This window comes from Miscanthus floridulus, chromosome 10 (genome assembly GCF_019320115.1).
Source record: "Miscanthus floridulus cultivar M001 chromosome 10, ASM1932011v1, whole genome shotgun sequence".
NCBI classification, from domain to species: domain Eukaryota; kingdom Viridiplantae; phylum Streptophyta; class Magnoliopsida; order Poales; family Poaceae; genus Miscanthus; species Miscanthus floridulus.
The window spans coordinates 21,657,742-21,664,509 of record NC_089589.1 but is presented as its reverse complement, the minus strand read 5'-3'; the positions used below and the strand labels follow the sequence as shown (position 1 = coordinate 21,664,509).

At 40.9% G+C, this 6,768-nt stretch overlaps 1 long non-coding RNA gene across 1 annotated transcript; it reads right to left on the bottom strand.

Moving 5' to 3' along the window:
- Positions 1-4,637: 4,637 nt before the first annotated feature.
- LOC136485588 (uncharacterized) lies at positions 4,638-6,496 on the bottom strand. The gene is made up of 5 exons (XR_010766490.1): positions 6,396-6,496; positions 5,994-6,109; positions 5,753-5,822; positions 5,292-5,385; positions 4,638-4,805 (listed from the first exon to the last, which is right to left on the bottom strand). It is a non-coding gene; the product is annotated as an uncharacterized lncRNA (long non-coding RNA).
- Positions 6,497-6,768: the final 272 nt, after the last annotated feature.

Genomic DNA, 6,768 nt, shown 5'->3' with positions numbered 1-6,768 from the left:
GCTTGGAAAGGTACGCACGAGGTCTTGGGTTCGAATCTCATGCAAGGCACAGAGGTGGGAGGCATTATTTTTTTTCTCAGAGGACCTTTAGTCCGGGTTCAAAGCGGCCTTGCGGAGCCATGGCCAACAGCGTGGCTGGACACGTGGCCACCCAGACCGCCCCTGGCTGGCGTACAGCCCGCCCCAGCTAGCGCCCAGGCTGCTACCGCCGGCCTCCATCCCGCCGCAAAGGCCACCCAGGCCACCATGCCAAGCTAGCAGACCTTCAAGTTATATCAGACTAGTGTGTAATATTTTCAATTCATGTGCAAAAACAGAGATGACACCTAAAGTAACGAGAATCCTAAAGAAATATGAGAATAGTTGGAAGATGATCAAAGTTGGCAATCCAATTACCTCTGGAGAAGAATGCCAAACTATGAACATAAAGAGGAAGAAACTAAAAGATGCCACACTTCTATGCAACAGATGCCAGGCAAGAAACATCATCTGATGTAAATTATCATGACTGCCTCTACAATCCTCTGTCTGACAGTAGTCATCGCAAGAACTGGATGACGTATGCCATGAGAGCAACTGGATTCTTCCAAGATAGAGACTACTTCCTTCAGTTACCTGTGGTATGTGGTTGATAATCACTGATTTTTGAAGTTCCTGCAAGTTGTAGCATCAGAATAATGTTGTCAGATCTAGGCTTCACAGTTTGTTCTTTGTGCATTATTTGGTTGTGAAAACAAAAATATTTGAGCCTACTAATTCTGGTCAGATGGTGTTTGCTGCACATGACACAACTTTCTGCAGGTGTGCCAGGAGAGGTTCTTTGGTATTTAAGCTGTGGATTGTAGACTGTAGTTGTCACCCGGCCATTGTTGGGAGTCCAAACTCTAATAATGACCTTCTCCTCAAATGAAAGCATGTTAGACAGGTGTGGCTACAACTAAATATGTAGGACTAGTCTTCATTTAATCACGAGTTATTTTTATGTATGGACAATCATAATATTGTTGAGATGTTGTCATGGACACTGGTTAATTAATTATCTATCTTGTGTGTCAAGATATTGAATTTTGTTCAAATACACTATTTTTTAATAATTATGAACAAAAGATGCATGGTACATGTATCATATTACAACCCAAGGGAAAAATAGGATACTCCCACCAAAACCATAGTTTCGTGGATCTGGAGTTGCTTTGTAGCCAAACAGTTCTCTGGTAGATACACGGTGGATCTCAGATCCACGGTAGAGCTGATCCACGGTGAATCCAAGATCCAGATTCACTTTTTCCGGAGGTGAATCTCTACAAAACAGGCTCTATATTTTGAAACTAGGAAGACATAAAAAATGGGCACTACATATACTCTGACTCCAACCTGATGCGGCATCATGCAGAAACAGAAAATCGTCACACAAAATCGAGAGAAACGGATAGATTGAACCAGAATCACATGTACGAAGAGGTGTCCGGGTGACTCGTGCACATCCGCCATGGACGTCGTCAACGCCAGCATCGGGGGCAGGGACGATGGGTTGCTTGCCATAGCATCATCAACGACATCGACTAGGTGAAGTTGGTAGGCAAGGAAAGCCATGACGGCGCTACTATGGTTTGGATGGGTGAGTAGCTGGACGAGGAAGGGAGCTGGCTTGCACATGCTGCAGGACGAGTGGATGACGCAGTCACTGTGGGAATATGTATGAGACACATTCTCATAGGTAATGAAATAATAATGAAGTATTTAAGTTCAAAATCCAGAATTCTATTTGTAACAAACACTGGCAAGAATGAAAGTGATGCGTAAAGTTTGTACAACCCATACGTGTAAACAGAATCAATGATTCTAACCCCCTCCACCCTCGGCTTTTCTTTGAATCCAACTCTGTTGGGCCGCACACACAATTTCTCTGCTTGGTCTAGTTACCTTACCTTGCTTCCACATGCTTCTGCTAGTCGCCCCCCACTTCGACCCCTCCAGCCATCACTTCCCAAACATGATTACCTCCATGCACAGCCCAATGTCGTCCCCAGCCATCCTTCTGAAACATAAGCCTCAAAATAAGGCCATCCAAAATACCCTAGTATGTGGTCAAACACTTGTGACATTCAAAGAATCTAGCTTAGGTCTGCTTAGATCAAGAAAACATCCAAATATTATGCCCTTAAGCATGGTTGGTGATGGAGATAAACTTTTGTGCAGATCGATTATTGCCAACAGAAACAAAATAGAATGTATTTCAAGAAAACTGATCTAGTTGTTGCCCTGAGCTAGATAGAAGATGGGACAATATGAGCAATTGGAAAGTCAAGCTGATGCATCTTGGATGTACGAGTTCTCACCTATGGTGTTTCCCTGTGGATTGAAATTCCACGTTGATCTTGTAGATCTATTTCTTCCAACAGAAAAGATATGGGGAGTATAAGAAGAAAATTGGGAATGGGGAATATGTATGAATACTCTATTGAAGGAAGGGTATTTATAGTAGAGGGGTGAAAACCCTGGACATTTGTGGGCTCTTGTTGGGCTTGTATTGGAGAAGGATGATCCACAAATTATTGAATAGTAGATTTTAATTAAAACCTTATTGTGTGTACAGTTATATAGTTCAGGGACAAGGAAACGGTCTCACAGTAATATAGTAACCTCAATAATTTACTTTAGCGTAATGTCCATGATTCCATATCATGAAACACATTGGATCAGGATACAAGTGCAATATATCTCCTTCACAGAATAAGTTAGGCAGCACTACAGAGTGTATGTGTGCTTTCCAGCTAGTAAAAGAAGCTTTGCAGTTATTTTTTTTTCATATTCATGGTTCCTTTATTATTGTTTATTACTCTAATTGTTCTACTGTTTTTTTTTTGGTTTTTGTCATATAGGATGGCACACCTAGGTATACCCACTGCTTGAGTTGTTTTAAGACAGCAAGTACTAGGCCCACTTGCTGATAGATGTGTATCTACACCCACAGTTGGGCCCTTGAGGCCCCGGGACCGCACTCCACACCGGTGGGACGAGAGGTACATGTCATACATACGACCTGCCGGCATTCTCAAGCTAGCCCATGTTGTCAATGATGGCCTACCTGACATGGATGGGCTCTTATCACTGCTGCGATCGATAGATAGTATCAAGAGACCCACGGTTTCCACCTCCCCTATGGCGAGATGACTATCGTGCTACAGGACATGGCCCTTTTAGTTTCTTTGGGGCTTCCTTTGGAGGGGGCCACGGTCCACTACAAGATTTTCGGTCTACTGCAACGCCAAAAAAGTGTAGCAAAAGACCCAAAAATGGTAGCCATAGTAATTTTGCTACCAATTTTTTTTGGTTAAATGTCGTTGCACTTGTAAGGGTAGCAATAGCATAATGCAATGGGTTACATTTTAGTTGCGACACACAGCCCCTCTATTGCAACACTTTTGACGCTTTTGCAACACCTGGTGAGTGTTGTAACAAAAGCAATTGCAACCACTATGGGTGTGGTAATAGTATCAATTGCAACGAACTAGGCGTTGCTAGCGATACGTATTGCGACACGCTGGTCGTGTAGCAACACAATGCAAGCGCAACGCAACACAGGTGTTGCAATCGTGGTTGTTGCTACGCAGAGAAAGCATTGCAATAGAGGTTCTCTATTGCCACGTCGCCTAAATGGTTGCTATAGGTGGCTTAGGTTATTGCAACATCTCTTCAGGTTGGTTGCTACAGAGAGGTCGTATATTGCCACGTTTCTGAATGGTTGCTATAGATGGCATAGGCTATTGCCACGTTACTTAGGTTGGTTGCTACAGACAGGTCATCTATGCTATAGGTAGATTCCTCTATTGCCACCGTCATCTTTTTGTAGTTGCAAGAGATAGTTTCTCTATTGCCACAATTATCGTACCTATTGCCATGACTAAATGTGGTTGTTATATGTGCCATCATATATTGCAATGCCAGATTAATATATTAATAATTCATGTTGCGACACTTTGTTTGGTAGCTTAAATTAATAATCGCAAAACGACAAATACATAATGAAGGAAGCATCGACATCCATTAAAACGAAATATAATTTGTTCATACAAAATCTTTAACAAAACACACCGAGTGTCAAACTAAATGAGAACACAAGTAGATAGCTTAACACATAATAATGTGTTAAGCACAGACAACTGTTTGAACTCATTCGAATCAAAAGACTAATGTCTACTGTAGCAGCGAAGGTTCCCTTGATATGTATGTTGGCCATCGTCCCACCATTCGCATGCTCCTTCTCAAACTCAAAATTCCTCCTGAAAAAATCATTACATGCATTAGTTAAACTGAGACTAGTGGTGGCAAAGCTAATTGAACACTGAAGCAAAACACGAGCTGCAGTACTAGAGTTCTGTGAGCTGCAGTACTATCAACCATGAACTTTGAAGCGTAAAGCAAATATAAACATACATGCAGCTGCCTCCCAAGACATTTTATGAGCACAAACACATCCATATATATTTCTAATCAGCAAGAGGAAACTAAGCCTGGACCATATTTAGGAGCAGAACAAAAGAATAGCTATGTACTTCTCCAAAAGGACTATATGTTCCTTTTTAATGCAAAGAGAGATAAAAGGTTTCACATAGTACCTGTGTATTCTTTTTGGACAATGCAGATCTTTTCCTAGCCGCAGTTTCCTTCAGTTGCTTTGCTGTAGTATAAACAACACCCGAATTCGCTGCCAAATTACTTCTAGTCATGCGCCCTCTAGTGAGACGTTCTTCAGCTGCGGAAGAAGGGGGTTGTTGTTCTGGCTGGCTGGTTTCTTGGGTAACCTGAAAATAAATGGTTGGTGGTAAAAATTACACCCCTTGACAAGAATATGACATGCATGTTACAATTAAACATTCTTCAATTATCATCAAACTACCTGCTGACTATGCATCATGTGTTCTCCCATTGTAGTTGTTACATTTTGTGTCCCCTCAATTGTTGCAGTGTTAATAAATCAAAAGCCATCAGGTTATGAGCATGAACTTAATAAATCAAAAGGCATCAGGTAGACCGTTGAAAACAAGAAAGATTAATTTGATTCAATGATGAGTCTAGAAAAACTATATGGCCAATAGGTATGTGAATGAAAAGGAGTAATGATGGGTTTTAAAAAAATACATGACCATCAGGTATATGTAAATGGAAAGGTGCAATAAAAGGACTATGCTTATGTTAGCATTGGTGTAAGGCGTGGAGAAAATTTGCAGCACAATCTCATTATGTTAGACTGACCATTCCGATTGAATCTTAAGGGGCCTTAGACTTACAATATCCCCACTGGCAATATGATCAGGTACACCAATCCACCACACACCTTTATGGAAAACCATCCACTATCAACCTCTTTCTGAAAAAGGGAACCTACAGCAAGGAAAGGTTGCAATGTAGTTTCAAAATTTATACTATCAACCTCTTTCAAAATGGAAACCATCTACACAAACTAAGATTTACAGTGCAGAAGGAAACATGTCTAAAAAAGAGCATGTCATTAACCAAGACTGAGCATAAAGCTGCAAGCGTGATAAACAGCGGCAGGGTATGATGAAATTACCTATTACCTAAATACAACTGCTTAAAATTATAGCCTTTTCGAAGAATAGCCTTTTCCGGATCACTATATAACTTTGGGTGCAAGAGCTATATTGATTCAGTTTTTATGAACATAGAATAGATTCAACTCAGGACCTGAACAATTGTTCTCGTGAGTCGTTGTAAACAGTTATCGTACCTCAGGTCTAGAAGAACCAATGAACTGAAAAGTGTCAAGTTCCCAAAATTAACAGTCTTATCAACCGAACCTGCAAAGGTTTTGAAAAGGACATAATTGAACATGTTATTTACATGTCCAGCTGATATACAAATAAGAAGCATGAGGGAGTAATAAGTCCACCATGAAAATAATAGAAATCTTATCTTAGGGAAAAATTGACATCCCATGGAAAATTTACTACTGTGTGGGTATATAGGACCTGTATTGTAACGTGTAGCCAATAAAAAACTCGTAGGCGTGCACATCTAAGCAGTTGACTGGACCTTCATGAGGACGAAAGACATGCATGAGTTTTCCAGCCGCGAAATCCCAGACCTAGCATAGGTAGATATTTTAAACAAAATTTGAGTGATCAGGAAACATGTGTGTATGCATATCTTATTTCGAGTATCCCTTATTTTCATGTTTGTGGCTAAAGACCCATAGACAGAGAATTTTCCAAAAGGATGGAAATCAAGATATGCACAAATTGATATGTGCCCAGTGAAAGTTCGAACAACTGCACATTGCGCAAATCGTCAATAGAAACCGAGATTATTGCACGACACAGCTGTAGTTTCATGTTTTCACTGCACTGTTGACTGTTAAGGCTGGTTAATACCTTTCGCTTCGTCAATATTCCATAGTTGTATTGCTCCAGTTGCTACACCAGCACTTAGCGTAACACCAAACCTTTACTGACTCAGCTGGACTTGTAAAGCCTGTTAGGCTCGGCAATGTGCAACAAAAATCACCTGAAGTAGATAGCTGACTGCCCAAAAAAGCAACAATGACGTTACACGTATAGCAGCAGGATACCCTATAGGAATTACCACGAGAGCACCAAGCTTTCCCTACAGCCCAAAGATTGACCTTTCAGATCATCACCACCCTTCAGATCCTCATGTTGGCAAACAAAGCTAAATAACTGCTTTTGTAATAGGAGGTTCATCACACAAGCAATTCAAGGAACAAGATGAAACGGCCGCACTGAA